Source organism: Lissotriton helveticus, chromosome 1_1 (genome assembly GCF_964261635.1).
Source record: "Lissotriton helveticus chromosome 1_1, aLisHel1.1, whole genome shotgun sequence".
Classification (NCBI taxonomy): domain Eukaryota; kingdom Metazoa; phylum Chordata; class Amphibia; order Caudata; family Salamandridae; genus Lissotriton; species Lissotriton helveticus.
In genome coordinates, this window is record NC_136057.1 from 688839937 (window position 1) to 688864276 (window position 24340).

The 24340-nt window shown below is 45.4% G+C and overlaps 1 pseudogene; it reads left to right on the forward strand.

The window, feature by feature from the left end:
• Positions 1-22820: 22820 nt before the first annotated feature.
• Positions 22821-24119, forward strand: LOC144770520 (interferon-induced protein with tetratricopeptide repeats 5-like; annotated as a pseudogene).
• The last annotated feature ends 221 nt before the right edge of the window (positions 24120-24340 follow it).

A 24340-nucleotide genomic window follows, 5' to 3' on the forward strand; every position in this document is an offset into this window, starting at 1 on the left:
CCCATTTAGTGAGGGAGGTTGGGGGTTGTCTTCCACATCACTAACAGCATCTTCTGAGTTGGAATCTCCCCTGTCAGAAGGTAGGTCTTTTGAATACTCTGCTAGGTGCACCTGGAGCTTGATCTTGGATGGTGGGCCCCATGGAAATCTTTTTATATTTACACAGAGACCTCAACACTCTCATCTCTAGATGGAGGTAAGGGGTGAGGTCGAGCTCCTTAACCCTGTCCAGTGTATCAGTCATTATTTCACTAATAGTTGGGATCTTTTTACCAGAGGTCTAAATAAACTTCTAGAATATTTTTTACCCCTAACTACAGTAGTTGATTAACATTTAAAATACTATAGGGATCTAACCAAGACCCTAACAAGACTTTTTTTTAAATGTAGAAAAAAAATTGTCAAATCAAAAATGAGTTAAACTAAAAGCAATTTTTGGATTGTAGTCATGTGATCATGTGTTGACTGAGTAGTCGAACAAATGCAAAGTTGTAGATCCCAAGGCTGCCACCAATGTAGGAAGCTGGCTCTGTATATACAATGCCTAAAAGAGGTATTGTGGGTCCCCAGAGGTATGGCAGAGGTATAAGTATATAATACCTTACTCTCAGTTTAGTGATAGAGGGTAGTGATAAGCATTTATTGTGCACACTCAGGCAACACATGATGTCACCCTGAATCCAGCACAATTGTTTGTACAAGCAGTTGTTACTTTGTTATTGTGTTAGAACCGAGAATCACTTAGTGCAAGTGAGTTTGGTAATACTTCAGAAGCAGTGATACTTTTTAAGAGTGCGCCCTCAGCATCACAGGGGCAGCTGGATGTAGAGGTCAAAAGTGGCACCAGGCTCCCAATGGAGATCAATGGAGGTTGTCTGTCAGGAAGTAGTGTTGCAGGTTCATAGTAGGAGACCAGGGTCCAAGCAAGTGGAGGGTGAAGTTGGAGGGCTGCTGAACACAGGAACACTGTCAGTTGGGCACCCCAAGGCAAGAGGGCTGCACCTAGAGGGGTGTCTTTTCGTGTCCAGTTTTATCATCAGGTCCGTTCACGGTCGGGGAGACCAGTCAAAGTGTGGCTGCAGGCATCAAAGTGAGGGCAGAGGAGGTTGTCCAACACTGGATATCAGGTCAGGATTGCCAGGAGGACCTCGTGTGGTGTTGGGCACTCGGGCAGTAGGCATCGGGTACACAGTGGTGTAGACCCGCAGTTCCATCTGGATCCAGAGTCTGGACTTGAGTTTGTTGGTGGGCAAATCAGGTGTCCACAGGATAGCAGAGTCTTTCTCAAAGGCAGGGCAGGTCTCCGGGGTTCTTGGAGGCTGCTGGCTGCAGTGCTTACCGTTTTCAGCTCACAGGGTCTCTGAAGCATGAGTTAGGCAGTTAGGGCTGGGGCCTGACATTTGTTGTCGTCCTCTTCTCTGCAACATGGTTCTTCAGTCCTTCATCTACTTAGGTTGTTAATTCTGAGGAGCAAGGATCAGGTGAGCCCTTAAATACTAAATGAAATAGCGTTACTGAGGTTGGGGCATTAGCTAATGGCTACTGTCTCCTAGGGTGACTACACCCCTCTAGGTGCTTTCTTCCTTTGAGGAGAGGGTCACAATCCGGTTACTATTGGCCTAATTTTCCAATTTTCCAATTCAAGATGGAGAATTTTTCAGAGAGTGGTTCGCCTTAGTTTCTGGTCACTTTAGGGGTGTGTCAGGCCAAGGGGTACATCCTCTTTTGCCTACTAATTTTCCCACCTGTCCTTCCACCAAAAGAGAGGCCTGGACATGGGGGCGAGCATCTCCACTTGTTGGAGATGACCAAATAAGCATTTCACAATGTGGGAGCCTTGTGGCTCACCTGTTTTAAACGATATGTAGATTTGGAAATAACTGCACGTTTGCGGGCACAACTTGGAAAGAAACGCATACCTGACCCTTTAAGATGATTGAGATCGGCGGTGGGCACGTGACGCAGGTAGCTGATACTAAATCACTTCCGCGTTCGCGGCGCCGTTACATTTCGGGCCGTGGATGTGAATAAGTTAGGTTCACAGCGGGCAGTCGCCTGATTGCAAGTAAGTGTGACCACCACTTTGCCTTCTTTTCCGCATTCTTGACGTTCTCTGTGGAGGGTATGTACTTGAATTATGAATTTATTTGATAACGCTCGTAATGCTGCCACTCGGAACGCCGCATTGATATGCCTTTTTCTTTTGGCAGGAAATCGGGCGTGAAGGTTTCCCCTGCCACGCGCCTCGGGTGAAACATTACCTGAAACAGACAGTGAGTCCCCCTCTTTTTATGAGTAAATCTTCCTTTTCTGATATGGATTATTTTTCATTCTGGCACATTTATTTTGATTGCTCCGGGCACAAGAATAGTGACGGATTGCTTGTATTATAAACAATATTACAATGCATAGGCTTGTTGAGCAATGATAACTCGACTGAGCTATTACAGGGTTAATATAAGGCATCATGCCATAAGGTATAAGTTGCTGGATGTGAGAAAATGAGTGAATTTATGCTCCCCTTTTTTCTAAATGAAAACGTTTCTACAGAGGTCAAAGATGATCACCCTGTACCCAGAATCACATCATATTATACACAATTGGGTGTTCTTGGTGCTTTTGGAACTAGTTCAAGATAAGATAAGAAGGTGTTCCTACTAATAAAATACCACAGACATGGCAATCATACGCATGCATTGGGATGTATTTAATGCTATGACAATTCTACTATAAAGTTTTTTTGTTGGATTAACCTTTTATCTTTCAGATCGCAGACCCTTGGCAATACAAGGAGAGTCTGGGATTCTGTGAGTTTGTCGTAATATCACGTATCCCTACATAGTGGTCACGTCTTAGCGTACGCGTTCCATTAAGGGATAGGGGATGGTCCTGACGAATGCTGAGCATAGACAGCTCATTATAGCAGAAACATGTTGACCACGATGACACTTTAGGACACACTAGTTCAAATTCACTCAACCACTAGCTGTCCGCTTGCACTTTGTTTTTATTGGAGAACAATAGGGAATGGTTGTTTCTTCTTTTAACTTCACTAACACACACTTGGGCACTAATTCACAAGCCCTCAAAAATGAAGCCAATGATGAAGCCAGTCACCAACTTTGTTGGTGCATGAGGGTTCTTTTTGAACCGTAGTTCTTTCACCAATCACTTTTGACCAGAGTTCCAAGGCTATATACTTGGTTTTGGATTGTTTTGCACCTGGTGTGTCACTCTTTTGTTGTTTGCTCAAGCCAGTAACTACTCACACCTGTCACAATGATAGTCCAGTCTTTGGGATTGAATGGCTTTAAGGTGACAGCTTTTGCTATGGACATTTTCACTTCATCAAACGCACACTGTCACTCCTCAGACCATTGAAATATCTCACCTTTCTTCATAATTTTTCATAATACATGTACCTTTTCTGCAAAATGATTCACAAATTTTGCGTAATATTCCGCAAGCCTCAAGAATGACCATAGCTAATCTTTATCCCGTGGAGGAAGAGCTCTATCTATTATCTCCACCAGCTTAAGTTTGGTTCTGATTCCATCGTGAACCAAAGTGTGCCCTAGGTATTCCACCTCTTTTACACCTCCAAGATACCCTGCAATTACCTCTGAAATACAGATGAGGCCAAAGCCAGGCTGAAGGGCATGCAAAAAAAAATGGAAAAACTCCCTCGAATGTCATGAATGATGTCAGATGGCAGAACTTCTTGTGCAATCATACCTGCTGATAGGCAGTAGACAAATCCAGGCTGGTGAAGTACTTTCCCCCCTTTACACTTTCAAGCATCTTATTGATATGTCGTAGGGGATGACGGTCAATCCAGATACATCTATTCAAATCTCTAAGGTCCACACACATACCGATCTTTCCTGTTGGTTTCCTCGCAATAACTATAGGACTTAACATTTCCAAGGCCTCAATAGGCTCAATTGCCCCTTCTCCACATAGTCTTTGCAGCTCTTATTTCAGCAAACCCCTAAGAGCAAACAGGACATTTCACACTTTGTGTACTTTTGGCAAAGCCCTCTCTTTGAGTACTATTCGGTGTTCAAATTTCTTCAGACACCAACCGCCTGATTCATCAAGCTAAATTGCACTCGCAATGGGCAAGATTCTCAGAATCTTGCCTTTTGCGAGTGCAATTTTTGCATTTGGGATTCATCATCCCAAATGCAAAATTCGCTATTTAAGAATTCGCACATTTGCGAAGAATTGGATTTAAGGAATCTCTATTTGAGATTCCTTAAATGCAATTCATGAAGCATTTTAAAATTGCGAAAATGCAATTTTGGGCCGCTATTTACCGAGAGGTCAGACCTCTCGGTAAATAGCAAAAACTTAGAAAAATGCTTTTAAAAGCATTTTTCTAAGTTGCATGTTGCACACACACATGTCCTTTGGACATGTGTGTGCGCAACACCTGTTTCAATTTGCATTTAAGGGGTGCTACAGGGTGTCACCCTTTAAATCGCTATCTTATTTGCGATTAGCTAATTGCTAATCGCAAATAAGGAATACTCCCCATTCATTCCTATGGGCCTTTTGGCCCATAGGAATGAATGGGGAGTATTCCTTATTTGCGATTAGCAATTTGCTACTCGCAAATAAGTAATGTGTAGGAATCGCTATTTATTTAGCAATTCCTACATGAATCCCGTTTTGCAAGTCCTTAATAGCGATTCGCTATGAATCGCTATTAGGGGCTCGCAAAACGGGCCGTTGATGAATAAGGCTGTTGCAAATTCCTTCCTGAATTGTCATGGAAACATAGAGCCCCATTAATTCTCTTCCAGAGATCCTGTTAAAACTTGCTGGGGATGATTAGGGTTAAGAAATATGCCCAAAGCACATTACTCATTCCACCCTAAGAAAGACCTCCCCTTCACAACCATGTAAACTTTACCATTAGCTCTCCTGCCTTGGAATTCCAAGTCAGCCTTGAAATAACCCAAATTAGGCAGTTGGCCACCACAATATCCCTCAGGTTTCAAATTGGTGGGACTTAATTCACCCACACATAACATTTTCCCAAAACTTCCTTATCGACAAGGGTAAATGGAAAACATGAGTCTACCTAAACGTGCATATCCTTCACATTCAACCTGATAATACACTTGGGAGGACGATAAGCCATGCCACTTTCTGTGGTCACATCACTCACCTGCTCATTCACTTGTGGTTCTAATCCGCATTCAACTAAGACATTGATGTTCTCCTCCCCACTTTCACTCAACTCATTTTCATAACTGGATTACCCTGTTTCTCCACCAAATTCACTGATCCCTTAAACACGCCAGTAGCCAACATTTTACACACTCTTGGGAAGTGTGGCCTACTTTTTGGCATTCAAAATATTTGCTTTTGGAAGCTGGGCAATTATATAACTCGATGTGTGCTTCGTTCTCCCACACGTAACACACACCATCTTTTGTTCTATATCTTGGGATTTCATTTTCCCCTATGTCACTTTCGTTGATTCTACTCTAACCCTTCTCCATAGTGTTCACATTGTTTACAGATTTCACCTCGCCACTTACCCTGGATGTTGTACCCCCCAACTCCTTGACATAGGGAGAGGTATTTCCCATGTGCTTTGTCACGACAATGGTTTTGTCTAACATGGGGATCTTTTAGACCAAATAACTCCTCTTGAATTTTCTTGCTGTGCTTTCTGTTGATCAATTGGTCTCTAATAATCTCATCCGTAAGATCCCTGAACTTGCATGTTACAGCCAAGTGCCTTAAGACCACAACATACTGATCTATTGTTTCACTTGTTTCTGGGCACAGGAAAAACTTTTATGCAACAATACTAATTCTCTTCCCAAAATTCTCTTCTAAAACCTGTATAGCTCCATCATACAGATCCTCCTCATCGTTGTCAGACCCCACATCACCACCTCCACCCGTCGTTATTGGTCTTGGTAGGATTTTTAGAACCTTCCTTTCCTCTATTCCTAAAGAGTGTTTCAGAACAGCCAGCTTCTTTTTTGCGACATAAACATCTCCCCCAATAGCCTCCAAATATGTCTTAAAGGCCTCTCTCCAGTCTTCCCATACCATGCTTGGTTGACCTGGGTCCTGCAAAAATGCTGCAGGGGGAGGTATCGATTGAGACGTCATGGTACATTTGCTCTCTCCCCAGACAGTATCACATGCTGAGTGTGCTCAACAAAATAATACATTTGCACACTCCCAGCACACTCTCAGATGGATCTCTTGAAATGCGACACACAATACCTCAGCCTCAACTCTACTTGACCACAATCTAACTTGAGTTCATCTTGCACATGGTGATTGAGGTGGACAAGTACTGTGTGAGAGACAATGTCATCTGTGTGGGAGGCTCCCACACCACTTTTCACAAGTTGGAATAAATCCCTTGGGTAGCACAAAGAAAACCCTTGAACTGCGCCTCAGTACAGTATGCTCCAATCTATGGATACAAGCAGTTCTTGCCTGTTGAAATGCATCATCCTATCAGTCTCTCACTGTAAGCGAGAAAGTTGTATCCAACTCTCTAAATCTGTGTGCATCTATGATTACACAGCTGTGCGCAACCTTTTATTTCTCAACTGCCAACATACGCGCATAAACATCCTACCATAAAGCTGTGGGCATCAGCGTTTGTCTTCACGAGGAACTATGCCCATCAGGCTTTTATTTCATGCCGATGTCCACACAGCACAAATGTGCAGTAGCAGTTGCAATGCTTCCTGATGCCGCTCACCCTTGCCATGCTTCACTCAAATCTTCAGCTGTGATGCCTCCTGGTGCAGGTCACCCTTTCCATGTTTCACTCCGTTCTTCAGTGTACAAATAGAATAGCCATGTTGCTGAGCTACAACACCAAATGTCGCCGCACAAAGGACATCTGGGACGTACATCACATTAAATAACCAATCTGGCTTGAACAGTACATACGTACAAAGTTACACTGTGGTTACCCCCACAGCAAAGTTGCCAACATGGACAACCGCATTGTGTCACTGCTGGTCTTCCTCCTGTAACTTACCTTGGCTGGCTGCTCGTGAGTGCAGCTTTTTTCAAAGTTCAAAAGCTCATAACATAGGTAAGCTTGTATGCATCCACATCGCCAGGCTAGAAACATGCCACTAAACGCCTCCCTGTTAGTAACACACCAAGACCCCACCAGTGCCCCCGAACGGTCACAGTAAACTGGTGCTCACGAAAAGGTTAAGCACCATCATGAACAGTACCTACTGCAAGATAACTCTCCAACAGATATTTATTCAGGCTGTATTCCCCAAGCCTCATTAGAGACATTCAATCCAGCATAACGTCAGTGCCATCAAATCATATAGTTCCACCAATAGGATCACTGATTCAAGCTTCCTAACCAGACATCAAGATAGTTTCATGTGAACAACCGTGCCACCAGCATCACTTCAAATATCGAAGTCCAGAATGTCAAATGTATCTTCACACACAAGGGAATATTCTCAAGGACTTATCGCGAGTTATCGGCACTTTATCGCAGCCAAGGTGGGGATAAAAATATTGCCCTTTTCACAAGCTGGTGCTAACAGCCAATATCACCAGTTTTCCTGTGATAGCAGCCGCAAACAACATCGCCACAGATGACACCCGCAACTAACGCAAATGAGATGTAGTGTAGGCATTCCCGTGCAAAAAGCCGCAACAACACCACTTTGCAACATTACCAACAACCAGCCAGATCTGCGAGAAGATCTCAACACATGCAATAAGGCATGTTATTAGCAGGGATTTAACACCTGCTCTTACCTGGTGTTAAGTCGGAGGACAACCTGCACCGTAAAAGGGAGCCCAGGCCAGAGCCACACCTGAAGAACAACAGATGCCATGGAGCTACTAATCATGCAGCACGGACACCCAAGAGGGCCACATTATCAACCGCCACCACCCCCGGTCTGCCACCCCCCCTCCAAACCCTCCTGCCCCCTTGGACTACCACAGAGGCAGTGCAGACAAAAACAGCAGACCTTCAGAAAATGCACCAGCCTCACAGACTTAACACCAGGGGAAGTCATAGCTCACTACAGGCTCAAAAGGACAGCCATCCTCTGCATCCTGACCATCATTGCCCACAGGCTGATGGTACCAACACAGCGGACAACCAACATCCCTCCACAGACAAAGCTGCTGGCTGTGCTGCACCTGTTGGCCTCTGGTATCTTCCAACCAACAACCGCCAGAGTCAGAGGAGTCTCACAGCCAGTCCTATCAAAGTTCCTCACACCTGTCTTGGATGCCATCATCAGCTTGGTACCCCAGCACTTCCACTTCCCCCACACTGCGCAGGAACAGCTGGAGACCAAGCAATGCTTCTACATCATAGCTGTCTTCCTGCACGTGTTGGGGGCAACTGACTGCACACATGTCCTACTTGTGCCCCCTGCTGACCCTGCACACAATTACCTCAAGAGAAAGCACACAAATTCCATCAATGTGCAGGCAATAGTGGACCACCGGGGACTCTTCACCAATGTCGTTGCCAACTACCCAGGCGGTGTGCATGATTCCTACATCTTCCAACAGTCCATCATCAACCAGCGCTTCCAAGATGTCACCTATGGGAATGCACTGCTCGTTTGTAAGCACCAAATGAACACACCACACACCTCAACTCCACAATCATGCAACTCAGAACTCTGGGAATGCACACATTACAAACTCACATACAACATGCCCACCTACCAGACACAACAACACAACTTACTATGGTAACCTGGACTAGCCATGTACATAAGCCATCAACGGCATGGCACCTCAGCCACACAATAGCAGATTGTGGGGAAAGGTGGGAACAAGGCATGTGCGAAGGAGGCAAGTGACCCATGAATGAGAATGTACACAATACCAAGAGTGGCGTGGATGTGCTGGCCAGACTGCAGTATGCAGACCATAGACACATCCATGTTGACATACACTGATGGTGTTGGAGTGTAGTGGACAGTGGACACAACCATGTTACCTCGGCCAGTGGGGAAGATCACGGTAAAGTAGCTTGTTATGTCCACCCCTGTAAGTGTGAGCAGAGTGGGCTGGCCCAGCGTATGCCAGGCTAGCGTAGGGGTGTGAATAAAAAGCACGTAGCTCTGGGCGTAGTTCTCTTCCGGAATGACCTATATGTCTGCCAGGGCGGCACCTCTCACCCCACCACGAGGCTGACGTCGTGAGCGGTGTTGCTTGCGATCCTGTGTGCCTGCTGCACCCCAAGCCCCTGGTCCCCAGACCCGTCTTGCCCGCCCCTGCGCACCCAGGCCTCATTGCTCACCTGCCGACACCGACATGTGTCAAAGAGGGCCCACCACGTGCCGGTGCAAGCTCCAAGCCCGAGGCCTGCGACCATTGCAGCCTCCTCAGTCCATCGCTGGCCTCCCAGACACAGGCCCCCAGCACTCCTTTCCCATTGACGTACTCCACCGCTGCCTCTGGCCTACACTGCGGTCTAGTAGGTCACACATTTGGAAATGAGTCTTGATATCATGATGGCCGAGTTCATATGTTAATGAGACGTTTGATATCACTGTACTCCCTTTAATGAGGTGCCATCAACTCTGTGCATAGCATTCCAAAGACACGTGTCTGTGGTCCCTTGCTGACTACTGCCTTTGAACTACACTGCGGTCAAGTAGGTCACACATTTGTAACTGAGTCTTGATTTCTGTACTGCAGATTTCATATCATTGTAGGCAAGGAGAGGAGTAAGAGGAAGACGCAGTTCAGTCCGGAACAAAAAAGGATCATCGTTACGGAGGTGATCGAACATTACCAACAACTGCTCGGGTGCCACTAACTCTGTGAATCGCATGCCAATGACACATGGCTGTGGGCCCCTGCTGACCGCTGCCTCGGGCCTACACTGCGATCAAGTAGGTCACACATTTGGAACTGAGCCTTGATTTATTTATGGCAGAGTGTATATAATTGTACAGCCCCATCGCAGACTGCATTCCCTTGCAGCTCCTGTGCTACTAACTCTTGCCCCGAAATTCATGGAGACACTCTGGTTGAACTTTAGTGGTGTCTGAGTATATAGCCTGGGGGTAGTCTTCATCATCATGTAGCTGATACTGACTTGGTATTAAGAATGAGTTTGTAGGGCTCGACCGATGGGAAAAAAGTGAGAGGTGGATAGCGCAACTCTACACGGAGGGAGGGGAGGTTACAACCGACCCCCACATGATAGTTGATACACTAGCGCAACATTTTAGGGCGGTTTACTCGACAGACTCGGAGATGTCGGTGGAGGAGGCACAGACATATATACAAGACCTTAACATGCCCAAATTAACTCCAGAAGCGGCAGAGGAACTAGAGAGTGACCTAACTATTGAGGAACTGCAGGCAGCCATTGGGACGCTACAATCGGGCAAGGCGGTGGGCCCGAACGGCATCCCAGTAGAATTCTATAAAAAAACGATAGTAGCCACTGCACCGCATTTACTAAATATGTTCACCGAAAGTCTAACAGTGGGTAAACTGCCGCCGGACCAACGGACGGCCACAATTGTGGCCATCTTAAAACCTGGAAAACCGGCAGATAGATGCACCTTGTACCGCCCCATCTCTCTGATAAATGCAGAAGCTAAAATCCTCGCCAAGTTGCTGACTAACTGGCTCACTCCGCACCTGTCAACACTAATACACCCTGACCAATCAGGCTTTATGCCCGGCAGGAACACGGCCCTTACCCTGAGGAGACTACATGGGGTGATTGCAGCCTATGTGGAGGAGCTAGTGGTGGTTCTTTCATTGGAGGCGCATATGGCATTTGATATGGTTAAGTGGCCCTTTCTATTCGCGGTGTTGAGGCACCTGGGGTTTGGACCCAAGTTTTGCTCTTGGGTGCGGCTCCTATACACCAAACCTATGGCGCACGTCACTGCCAATGGTCATATATCAGAAGATTTTCCCCTGCCCGCTATCGCCACTACTTTTTGCGCTGGTGCTAGAGCCTCTGGCAGCATGGATACGATGGGAGCCGACTATCTGAGGCCTCAAATGGACAGATGACTGGGAGGACCGGGTATCTCTCTATGCAGATGATATCCTGTTGTACTTGTCCACACCGAGGCAATCCATTCTTACCCTTCTAGATGTATGTGCGGCTTACGGTACAGTTTCTGGTTACACCATTAACTGGTCTAAATCAATACTCTACGTGGTGCACGGCCCGCCGCCACGCCTTCCTGATAGTTGCCCACTGCAAATAGCGGGAACTACGTTTAAATACCTGGGTATACATGTCACGGCCGACTCTGGAGAATTCTTTAAAAAAAAACTGCAGCCCCCACTGGAGTGCTTGGGGCGAGATGTGCGACACTGGGGAACATTACCACTAACACTATTAGGAAAAGCAGCGCTATTCAAAATGATGGTGCTGCCTTGTTTTTTATACATATTGGAAAATGCGCCCTATCTCAGCGCACGTTTCAGCCCTCCTATGGGGCAGCAGGCCAGCCCACATAGCACAGGCCAAATTGGTGCGAGGATGGTATGACGGGGGGATAGCACTCCCTGATGTACAACTCTACTACTGGGTAGCGCAGTTGAAGGTGATAAACCAATGGTTACATGCTCCGCAGACAGATCCCGCATTTAAGGCAGATAGAGCACAACTGGGCATGAGAGGCATGCTCTCACCCTTGTATGCAAGAAAATGGCATTAGCATTGTCTGGCTCACTGCGCCATACACTGGTGATGTGGCATAGCGCCCAGGCCAAATTGGAGTGGCGCGGGGTGAGAACCATAACCAGACTCACTCCGCTGTGGGACACAAAAAAGCTAGGTAGACTTAGAAACAGACAAAGCTTCGATCAATGGGATGATATAGGAATATCCACAGTAGGTGATTTATGGCAGGGAGGTGAGATAGTGCCATTTGAACGTCTTCAACGCCTATACGAGTTGACGACCTCTGAACTATTTAGATACACGCAAATCAGAGATGCCCTGATGACGGCGCTGACACCCGGAACCGAAGTCCCGGAGGCCTCTCCCACGGAGGATAGGTTATTAACAGATCACATGCAGAAGAAGGCCACCTCATTTACCTATTGCAAACTAGTGAACAACCTGCCTGACCCTATGGGACCCCTGAGAGCTAAGTGGGCACAAGACATAGCCGAAATGGACGACTTAGAATGGCAAGAAGCATTAGCGTCCCATAGGGAGGTAGGCATACCCTCGCGTAGGCTGGTGCAGCTCCGTATCCTGCATAGATCATAGTACACTAGGCATGTTCTGCACAGAATGGGACGAATAGAACACCCCTACTGTCTCTGTGGCTGCGGGGAAGTGGGAAATGTTTTCTATACTATATGGGAATGTCCTAAAATAACACCGTATTGGACACGAGTGATGCGCACCATGTCACAGTCAGAGGGGGTCACACTAGTGCCGGAACCACAACGATGCCTCCTAAGCATATGGGAGCCAAATGATCATACACGACATGGGCAGAGTTGGGTCACACTGGGACTTATAATAGCCAAGAGGAATATAGCACAAAAATGGGGTAGAGCAGAGGTGCCATCACTCACAAAGTGGAGCAGGGACATGGATGGGGCGATTATAGCTAAATGGGCGGTATATATTAGTAGAGGATGCCCGCGTAAATGGACTAAAATCTGGGGGGCATGGAACAAATACAGGGGGGATATTTGCGATCCACCATCAGATGGAGAAGAAGAGGACTCAGAGGCGGGTGAGGATTGCGATGAGATGGGTGATGGGACGGGGCCTGAACGAGACTGCTCGCGGATGGCGGACCTGTACATTTGTAGTAATGAGTCACTTGTGTAACAGTGAAATGTGGTGCTATGATGATTCTGTATGTAAAAGATTGCCTTATTTTGTCACAACACTGAAAATGAATAAAAAGTTTTGGAAAAAAAAAAGAATGAGTCTGTAGCATGCATCTCCTCCATATTGCCTGTTTCTGCTTGGTTCTGCCCTCTGCATCATGCCCTGGAAGAACACCTTCCACTGTCCCCCGAAACACTCCACCACTTTCACCTTGGACATCGACGAGGACCCACTCAGTTCTCGTGGTCCTACCTCAGTGCACCGCAAGTCACCGTTCCGTGGCGGTGTGCCTGTGCCGGCCACAGTGCATCCGGGGCCACTAACTCTGTGCAGCTCAAGTCAACCCTTGCTGTTTGAACTTTGAACTTCTGATTGTCTGATCACTGTTGTAGTTGTTGCCAGCACCAACCACTCCCTGAGGGCTGGCTTCTACCCATCCAGCACAGGCGTCACTGGACATATGACCCTGGCAACAAAAAGGGCCGGGCTCACAAGCCTGTAACCAGTTCCACAAACTATGTAAGTGTGTCCATGTGGTCATTATGTATGCATGAGGGCCCCGGACCTACCACATAACATTGTGCTGTGTACAGCGGACACAACCATGTCACCTCAGGCAGTGGGGCAGACCTGAGAAATGTAGCTCTGTCATACCATCCTGTAAGCGTATGCGGAGTGGACTGGCATATGACAGTCCAGCGTGGGGTGTGGTTCATCAACCTAGGGCTCTGTGGGTGGTTAAGTTTTGGCCTTGCCAAGGAAATAACTAATGCGTGTTTCTGTTGGACAATGTTGCAATGTAGCAGGCCCCCGGAGTGCAGGCTCGGTCAAAGGAGTAAATGAGGGAGCGCAAGCCCGCTCATGGTCCGGGATCATACATGCCAACTGTTGTGTGTGTCGCTATTACCGCAGCATAAGCCAAAGGTCTACCCTCAGCCGCATCACGAGTTCAGCCAGCCATGAACTCCACATCTGTGTCCGCCCTATCCTTACCATAGGCTTATACACACGTGGCCGCCCACCTTCAACGCACAACATCACAGTGTCGTTGTCAGGCTTGTGGACATGCACAGACAGGCATGACAATGCTGTGCCATAGGAGTGGAAGTGATGCAATCGTGCTGCGCACAATAATAAATAGGCTTTGGGGAGGGAGGAGCAGCAGTGAGGCTACGTAATACACATTGATGCCGCTCATTTGCTACAAGCAGTATATGTCAAACAGGAATCACTAACTCACATATTTCACACACTAATGAACTAGTGAGCCTGCCAACACATCATGCAGAACCAACAAATGACTCAGGTCTCTCTGCACTGTCACAGGTGACCAAGGATATGCACTCTGCCCTTTGAAGATGACACCCCTCCGAGCCCCGAACACACAGGCCCAGATGCCGTACAATGCAGCCCACAAACATACCAGGGGCATTGTGGGATGCACATTTGGCGTGTTGAAGTCACGTTTCAGGTGCCTGGACATTACAGGTGGAAGGCTCCTGTACAGCCCAGACATCGTGTTCAAGATGATCGTTGCATGTTGTGTGTTTCAAAACATATGTGTACGCACCAATGCTCCATGGTTACAAGTGCCAGATGCACTGGACGTTGATGAGGAACATGAGGCAGGTGGACCACACCCCACTGCAGCTGCAGCAGGAATAGCCCATAGGAACACCATCATTGACAATTTCTGCACATGAGCATGTCACATTGTCACAGCCCTTAGCATTCATGATAGTACAAAATGACCACAGGCACAGCGTGTGCAAATACATTCATTACAACACACGTTCCCTGAGTGCATGTCACTCCTCTGTACAAGCACATCACTCCGACAAGTGTAAGTGCAACATGTACTGCTGACAATCTCGAAAATTGAAAATAGATGCTGGATGTGTCACCTCTGTACAGAGAGGCTATTTTGGGTGTCACATATTCAAAATGCCATTGGTGTGTCACAGATAGTATGGAATCCCACTCATCAGCATTTCACATGTGTCCCAAATCATTACATATAGGCTGTCATTTGTGACCTACAATTGACAACATGGCTTCTTTTGGGGTCAGATATGTACCACCGTGATGCAGGGATGCACCCTGAGACTCAAGTCCAACAACATGAGCAACATGGATGTAAGGGGGAATCACTGCCCCTACATTCGTCCATGCTTTCATACTTGATTAATCATAGACATGACACATCTATGTGTATTGGAATGTATTATTCACGTTCAGTGGAGTGTTGAAGCTGTCTTAGTACTGGGCCATGCAGACAACACTTTACAATGTTGCCCCATGGAGGGCCATCCAGAGTCATTTAGGAATTGACAAGTTACTAGGAAGGGAAAGAGTCCAGTCCGCAGGCTGATTGCTGTGTCATTGTTTTGCAAACAATATATGGCGGTCCATGTTGAGGTGCAAGGTTAGTGTCGCAGAGTGTATCGGGGGACAGTGGAAGGTGCTATTCCAGGGCATGATGCAGAGGGCAGAACCAAGCAGAAAGAAGTCATATGGCACAAATAAATGATACTGCTTCCTACTTACCACTAAGGTAGATTCATCCTCATCTTCGTCCTCTGATGTTTCATGTGCCTCACATATGGGTGGTGGTGTTTGGTCTGCAGCACTGTGTGTCACTGACACATCAGGGGCCAGAGATGTGGATGCAGAAGTAGCAGCAGCATTCCTCTGTGCAATGTCTTGTGGAATTGCTCCCACGATGAGGTTCTGCAGGGCATGGAAGATCCCATCTACAGCTTTCTTGTGAGGAGCCGTGGTAGCCGTTCTTTGTGCCTGCATCCGCTCCATGTTCTCCATGACCCTACTTATGTTTCCCAAATCACAGATGACTTTGCTGTAGCCACCCTGACTAGACGGTTGTTATTGTCTCCGAGTCATGACTCCAGCGACGCCAGTCATGAGGTGTTGGAGGGCATGGGGCGGTTAGGGAGTGTAAGTGGTCCCTGATGGGACTTAGACACCCACATATGGAGTCTAGTTTGGCTGCAATGTGTTCGAACCCCACCCGCACCTGTTCAGTCAACTCCTTCTGGCAGTCTAACACATGGCTTTGGAACACCATATGTTCTTCGGTGAGGTGCTGAGAGCCAGACGTGGTGGTGATTGCTACCTGCTGTGTGGTCTTTGCAGGGGGTGGTCTCACCTCGATGGTGCTGGGCTGACCTGCTACTGGAGGTGGGGTGCAGAGGGTGTCCATGAACTGTTGGAGTTCGTCTAGGTCAATGTCCTGGGGTTCATCTCCATCATCACTGACGTGATTGGGGGTCTGCTCTGCAGGAGGTGTTGATTGTCCCTCTGCAATGTAAAGGGGATATACACTTTCACAGTGTGTTTCATGTATGTTGATGCATTGGCGAAGTTTACATACAGACTGCATGACAATGTACATTGTGACTGTTTGTGAGGAGATGCCTATTTGATGGGGACAGTGGACATTTGTACTACATCACAGATGTGAGGTTGTACTCGTACATTGTCATCTCACACTTTTTTTTAACGCTTTTAGGGTGCATTTTCCCACCTGACGTATGGTAATACAGGCCTGTCACTGGTTTTCTCAGATTTTTGTATCGCGATTTGGGACATTGCTGCTTTTTGTGCGTTCGTGGTTTGCAATTTTTAATGCGTCGCGTTAATTTTAACGCAGTCATTTGACACGTTATCGTGAGACTATCGCATGGTACCGCCGTGTTGAGAATACAACGATAACACAGCGTTACTTTCCCATGATAGACTGCAATGTGAGAAGTTGCATTAAGCTAATTTTGCGATCATTATCACACGTTCTTGAGAATAGCCCCCACAGTGTCCTCATTCTTCATATAGCGTCCTCATCACCGCTTTTGGACAGACAGTACACATGGTCTATGAAATAAGCAGGATATATTTAAGATACATGCACTGACCCCTGGCCTGCCTGTGATCCGCAGCAACTGCCTACAAACTCTAGCTTCCCAGAATCCACAAGCCGATTTCAGAAGTGGAAACCACAGTCGCTAAGGAACCAGGACACAGCGCAAGGGACACACACCAAGAACATAACACAATTAAAGAGCCAAACATCTTTTGCTGTGGTCTTCAATCTGGCTTAAAACCCCTCTGTTGCATTCTACACATATATGTAACCCTTATTCTGTGTCCTTGGCCATTTACCATGACCTCTTTCTTATCTTTTTGGTAGGCTGGTAATGTCTGCTCAATTTGAACTCTCTACTGGTCCAGTGTGAATGCCACTGAGTCCACCAGGGCTGTTGGGAGACATATTGTTCCTACTCTTCCCTGACTCCACACTTTAATTGCAATTTCAGCACAAGCACCATGGCTGAGATGGAGATACAGAGGGGAGAAAATGTGCAAATGTGTCAGATTGGTAAACATCTCTGATGACTCAATCAAAGGGCATTTCTTTGGCTCCCCTGGGTTCTAAATCAGGCCTCTTTTGTCGGTGACTAGGATGCTTGATCTCAGAGAGTTTGAGTAAGCCTATATGATTACCTCGAAGTCCCATAGTCTGAACTTTGAGGTAATTTAAATTTGGGAGGAAACGCTCCAGAATGGGACACGCTGTCGGCAAATTAATATTTCTCCTGCTCCAATAGGATACATTCAGTCCAAACTACAGCCAATGTCCCTGGAGAACAACAACACAAGGAACATTACACCAGTTATGACCTAGCTATGCCTCGTCAGTGAGTTATGGTTTGAGTCCCATGGCAGAGCAAGCATAGGACCCATATCCAGGCATGCCTTAGGCACTTGGTCTATTGCACTGAAGAAAACACAGAGGTGATAGGTAATGTGCTTGCAAATATCTCACACATTGGCAATTACTTGAGACACATTCCAATCCATTGTTTTTCAGCCACTGCATTGTGTAGGAAGAGGACCATATCTGTGTGTGGTCATGAAAGGTCTCACATCTTTACTCGCCTTTATTAGTGGTGTCTTACAGAGGTAAAATGTTGAGTGGATTTCAGCACTCTGGCTATTATGTAGCCCACATTTAGTTATCTCGGCAACACATATGCCATTTTTTTACGTCACCTGGCCGTCGTTTATTTTCTGTTGAAAATCTTTTCAGGAGGCTTTCTTGTTACTTTGGTCACATGAAATGCACAATTTACAAAAAGCTGATTAGGGTCCCGGAAGGGACCAAAATCAGGAACCAAAACCCAGATAGGTGGTCAGAGAGGGCAGAATGTAAAAATGGCACTTGTGTGTCTGCATTTTTAACTGAGCAGGAGCTATTTCGTATACATGTGGCTTGTCAGGAATCAATCATTTTTAAACAGTTACATTAGTGAATACAACTTCTGTCTCATTGTGTATGCAAAAGAAAGCTGTAGACATATTTTGTGTATTTGCTATTTGAGCGGTAAGCGCTTGAGCCTGTAAGAACTGTCTAACCAAAGGGATAAACTCATGTTTCAACTGGGTAATTTAGGGAGAGGATGTGGTGCAGTGGGCAGAGCTGCCGACTCAGGAGCTGAGGATCCCGATTGAGTCTCGTTGTCAGCTTAACATTCTGTGATTTTGGGTGTTGTGGTTTGCTTATTGCACGTAGTGGATAAAAACATGGAATGGGGCATATGACATGCTTGACAAAGTGACATTCTACTGGTCAGCATTCTGTGTGACAGTTGCTGTGGCAGTGCTGTGGAGAAGACCTGTTTTCTGGTATGCTGTGCTTACAATAAAGGAGTTCTACAAAGACACGCTATTGGTGTGTTATATTGTGTTACCGACTCATGTGTGCACATAACAATTTGGCAATTAGATGAACCTGCTGTTTGACAACTTCTACCTCCACATTTTCTACTGAGGTGAACAAGGACTTTTGGACCGCCTGGTGGAGTATGTTAATATTGAGTCACTACTGGTTTGTGGTCTAATCACCAGTAAGGTCAAATTTGTGTGGGACTTGCAATGTGAAGCAGAGTTCAGAAGCATCAAGAGTAATTTGGAAAACGTTTCTGCTGTGGGATCTTTTGAGCCTGGTTTGGATTGGGTCATTACAACAGATGCTAGTAACAAGGGGTTGGGGGCAGTACTTTAACAGAAGGATGCTAAGGGTGATGAATGGATCAGTCTGTTTGCATCAACATCTCTGTCCCTCGGCTGAAGTGAAATATCCCATTATCAGTAAGGAGGTGTTGGATGCACGTGGGCTTTGGAACATTTTTGTGCTTTTGTGTGGGGTAGACAAGTCACCATTAGATGCACCCACAAACCCTTAGTAAAACATCTTACAACAGAAAGAGGTGTTACAGCTTCAGGATTGTAAGATTGTCATTGAGAATGAAAGATTATATGTGTACAACATTGTGTATATTCTTGGTAGGAATAATACAGTGGCAGATGGTTATACAGGAATGAGTGTGGACGATCCATGGAATGACTTTAAAATTACATTGATACATGACTCAGGCACACCTGCTATTAGGCAAGAGGAGTGGGAGAAGAAATAGAAAGAAGATGCTGTGTTACAAAAAGTTTTGGAATGCATTTATGAGGGCTGGCCAAGAAAGGAGCACTTGACGGATACATGTAGAACTTTTTGGGAGGTCAGGTCAGAGTTGTCGGTAGATAAAGAGGTAGTTCTTTTAGGAGATAAGGTAATTCCTCCATATAGATTACGTGAGGTAATTGTGAGCCTTTGTCACGAAGGACATTTTGTTGTATTAAGAACCTAATCTGTAGTCAAGGAACTATTTTGGTGGACTGGAGTTGACCAAGCAGTGGAAAGGTTTGTCAAATCCTGTGGGGTGTGTGCTTCGGTGGACTATTCACTATGGAAACTGAGACCACCTATGAGTGATGCATTATTCTTAAACAACCTTGGGAATGTGTTGCAGTGGATTTGATCAGTTCTGTAGGGGAACTACAGGAGTATGTGATAGTACTAATGGACCTTTTCTCAAAGTAGCCTAAGGTAGACATAGTGGAGAGAGCTGATACTGACACAGTGTTAGAGTTCTTAGACAGAGTATTCTGGTCAGGGGAAGTCCCTGTCACACTGTTAAGTAACAACAGGGTGCAGTTTGTTTTGAATCCTGCAAAAGTATATTTGGGAAGGGTAGAGGCGAAACACAAAATCATGTCCCTTTATAAGTGGGAATGGCACTGTGAAGCGATTTATTAGAGTGATTAAGGGAATCATTCAGAATGCGGTTGCATAACAGTGTGATTGGGGCAATGCGGTACAAAAGGCTGTGTGGGTGTATAGAATAACTGCTAATGACACCACTGGCCTGTCTTCCTTTGTGATAATGAGAGTTAGAAACCAAGGTGGAAGTTTACCCTGGTGTGGTTCCATGACAGTGCAGTGGAGCAATGGTCACTGGACATGGTGAGAAGCTGGAGGAGATCCTATGGAAAGTAAGTCTTACTATGACTCCACCCACGGGCTCAAACCTGATCTGATTAAAGTGGAGATCGGATTTGTGTAAGGAAACCCAACAAGTTGCCTAAAGGAGAAAGTAAATTCTTTGAGCCAAAAGAGGTTGTGGAGACCTTGCAGAATGTGCTTAGACTTAGGAGTGGCAAGGTATTAAATCTTAAGCATGTTGCTTTGGGTTCAAAGGATCAGTGGAAAGATTGTGGAAAAGAAGTGGTGAGTGATGGTGCGAATTCCCTTGGATCGAAGGACATGGTTGTGTTAGGAGGTGTACAGTCTAATGAATTGTTGGATGGGAGTGGAATTACTCAAGGCACGCCAGGTGCTGTTTTGGAAGGTGTTTCTGGTGATGGGTGCAGACGTGTAGATGAAGGTATGGGAGAATATGGAATCAGTGATCCAGATTGCAGGAAAAGAAAAAGGCTTAGAAGTACCGGGATGTCCGAATGATTATGTTGTTGGTTGAAACAAGGTAATGGGTAGGGGGTAAAGTCAAATTGTGATGATATTCTTTCTTCTAAATTGTTCTTATATACATATGACGGTTCTATTTTTATTTTTCTCTTCTCCCTTTTTTTCTGTTTTGTTTAGTATTGTCTGCAATGTTTACTTAGTGTTAAAGAGGAGGGGTTGTGCTGTGGTTTGCTTATTCCATGTTGTGGATAACAACATGGAATAGGGCATATGTCATGCTTGACATAGTGATTTTCCACTGGCCAGCATTCTGTGTGACAGTTGCAGTGGCAGGGCTACAGAGCAGTCCTGTTTCCAGGTATGCTGTGCTTGCAATAAAGGAGTAAGCCTGGGCAGAGTGACAAAAAACTCTGTTGCGCCCAGCAGAGGTCCACGAGCACCGGAGTGTGTTAGGATCATGCTCTTTGTTGTGATTTTGAGCGCCGGGTGTTTGTCCCACACTGTAAAATCATTGCAAATGGCACCATGTGCAGCACACGAGAGCGAAGCTTTCTTTCTGCTGCTCAGGTAGATTTTCTACTCGAGCAGCAGTTTTCTCAACATGAACAGAACGTTTCTCAACGTGAGTGGTCGCAACCTGCCACGACCACTCACATTGAGAAATCCAACCACCCGCGTTGAGAAATCTAGACAGGAGGTTGATTTTCCTCACTCACGCTCACCAACTAGACCTTGATGAGCGTGAGCGAGGAAATATCTTGCCGGGAGGTGGATTTTCCTCACTCGTTCTCGCCAACTTGACCTTACAGAGCGAGGAGTATAGAAAACTCCACATACTCAGCAAACAGAGCAGATCTCACCATCCAGGGTTATAAATGAATTCTACAAAGACACTCTATTTGCGTGTTATATTGTATTACTGACAAACGTGTGCACACAACACTGGGCCAATCACGTAATCTTCTCGTGCCCCTGGACAATGCCTGGATACCCACCTGTATGATAAGCCGACTATAAAAATCTACAAATGTATTTATTTGTAATTGAACAAACGATATAACTTAATGTTTCTATCTTTCCCCTTCCAAGTCGATTGTTTTTCACATTAGCACCCGGTGGATATCCTAAGCCAAATAGATGTCTTGGAATGCTGGCATTAACTCATGTTGTTTACCTGTATTATGTGTGGAGATAAAGTATTAGGAAAATACATGAAGCATATATGTGTGCAGTGGGGTAAACTAGGGCTCACTTGGTCTAGTCTCCCCCTTCTGCCAGAGGGCACCACCTCACAACTGCTATTTCTCCCTCATCATCAAACCCCTCAACTCCAGTCTATAATTGTTTCATGAACAATTAACACCATATAACTTAACTTCAACATCCTCAATAGAGACCAACTGCATGTAACCATGCGACTGATGATGTTCAAGGGTTATAAAGGGTAACAAAAAACAGATATATGAGGTTGCTATGTCCTTCTAGATACTTAGCGCAAGGCCACTTTGTTCCAGAAGTAGCTGGTATTTTGTGTGTGCTAAATATGAATGCCATTTTATTCATTCATCCATTCATTCTTCACATATTTTAAGAATTAGCAAACACAGGTTGTGTTAACACTTTCTGTTTTGGTCAATGTCTTTGTGATATCATGCAGTGAACGTCACTGACTGGGCCTGATGTTTTTCTCTCCCATGGAGGTAAACCTCCAAACACAACTGGGTAGGGTCAGGTTTGCTTGATATTTTGGAATAATCTATTAGTGCCCTATTATTACTATTATTACTGCCTGGAAAACTCAATGATTGTTAACTAATGTATTTGTGTAGTTGTGAAGTAAAATGCATGTTTTGGCTCATGTTTTTTCCTAAAGTGTTTTCAAGCAGAGTGTCCCCAAGCTACCCCCAGATTCCCTTTGGCTAACGCATGTCCTTCACTGGCTCCATGCAATTGTCCCAGGTATTTGTGCCCCATTTGTTTCACCTTCCACTGCTCCAAGCAACTAAACCCAACCACCCACACACACACACATAATCACATACACATAAGTTGTCAAAAAGAAATGAAGCACTGCAAAGCCGACACGTTCAGATGACTGTTTCCAAGAAGTGAGTTTATCATTGTTCTCTCTTTCTTTCCTTTCATTGCAGTACCATGTCTTTGAAGGAGAGACTGGAGAAGCTTCAGTGTCACTTCACCTGGAGTCTTGATGAGCAAGATCAGATTAATCTAGAACATGTGAAACAAACTCTCATCCTTAAAATTCAACACACGCTTTACAACAACCATTCCACCTTTTATTCACTGCAGGCCTATTTACACCAACAAGATGGAAGGTACCAGGAGGCCCTTGAAAGTCTTAGAACAGCTGAAGAGTTTCTAGGAGAAGGTGAACAAACCAACGTGATAGTGTCTAAATTGGTCATCGCTGGTAACTACGCCTGGATCTACTATAAGTTGTGCAACTATGAAATGGTAGAGCAATATCTCCTCAAATCTGACATGATTAGTCAGTCTCTTTCTCATCCCGCTCAATCTGCACCAACTATGCCTGAGATTAGTGGGATGATTGGCTTGTCCCTATTGGCAGTTGGTTTTCGACACGCAGAGCGGGCAGCACGCTGTTTCCAGGAAGCATTATCAGGAAATCCCCAAAACCAGGAATTCTCTGCTGGGCTGGCAACAGCACTTTAGGCAGTGGCCATACGCCATGGTGCAAGCGGAGAAGTGAAAGAAGAAGCTATATCCAAACTTACGGAAGTCATCCACCAAGAGCCAATCAATTATGAGTGTAGGGCATACCTGGCTTGCATGCTGAAGTATTCCGACTTCAGTCAATCACAAGAACTTGCAGAAGATGTGGTGCAGAATAGTCGGGATCCTAATGTTTTGAGGACTGTGGCATACGTCTTTGTACCCAAGAATTTTAAAAGATACTGTGACATTCTAGAGCAAGCCATTTCCATAAATGGAGATTATTACCTTCTTCATAGAGATCTGGGTAACTTCTACCGGACACAACTCATAAACGATGTAAAATCAAAGATTTGGCCATCAGAAAATGCCATAGTAGCAGGGATCCAGGCTTACAAACGTGCCATTCAATTAGCTCCACTTTGTATTTTCGCAAAAATTGGCTTAGCAGAAATGTATGGGGTGAATAACCAACAGACCTACCAGCAGGAGATTTATGATAATCTACAGAGGGAGCTCACTAACGCCAGTGAAAAATGTCAACAAGCTTTTTATGCCAGCTTTGGTCGATTTTTGCTCTATAAAAAACATTTACGAAATGATGCATTAACCATATTTGTAAAGGGCTTCAAATTGTCTGGTAAAACAAAGAGCAGAAACGAATGTAAATATGAGTTGACAAAGATAGTTCGTTGGTTTGAGCAAGATGGCAAAACAGAAGAGGCCAGGGATATATCACAACTACTCCAAGAGATCTAGAAATGAAGAGATATTTTGTAGGAAAAATAAAGTAGAGAATATGTAGTAATTCGAATTAGTTATGGCCACAGCAGATCAGAGCGCATAGAATTGAATTCTAAATAGCAATTGCCAAGGGAAATAGAACCAAAACGTTGGAAAAAAGGAGCAAAAAAAATGTTTTATGAAATATTAGACCAACGAGAATAGGTCCAATTGAGAAGGTGAGCTAGTGTGAGCTA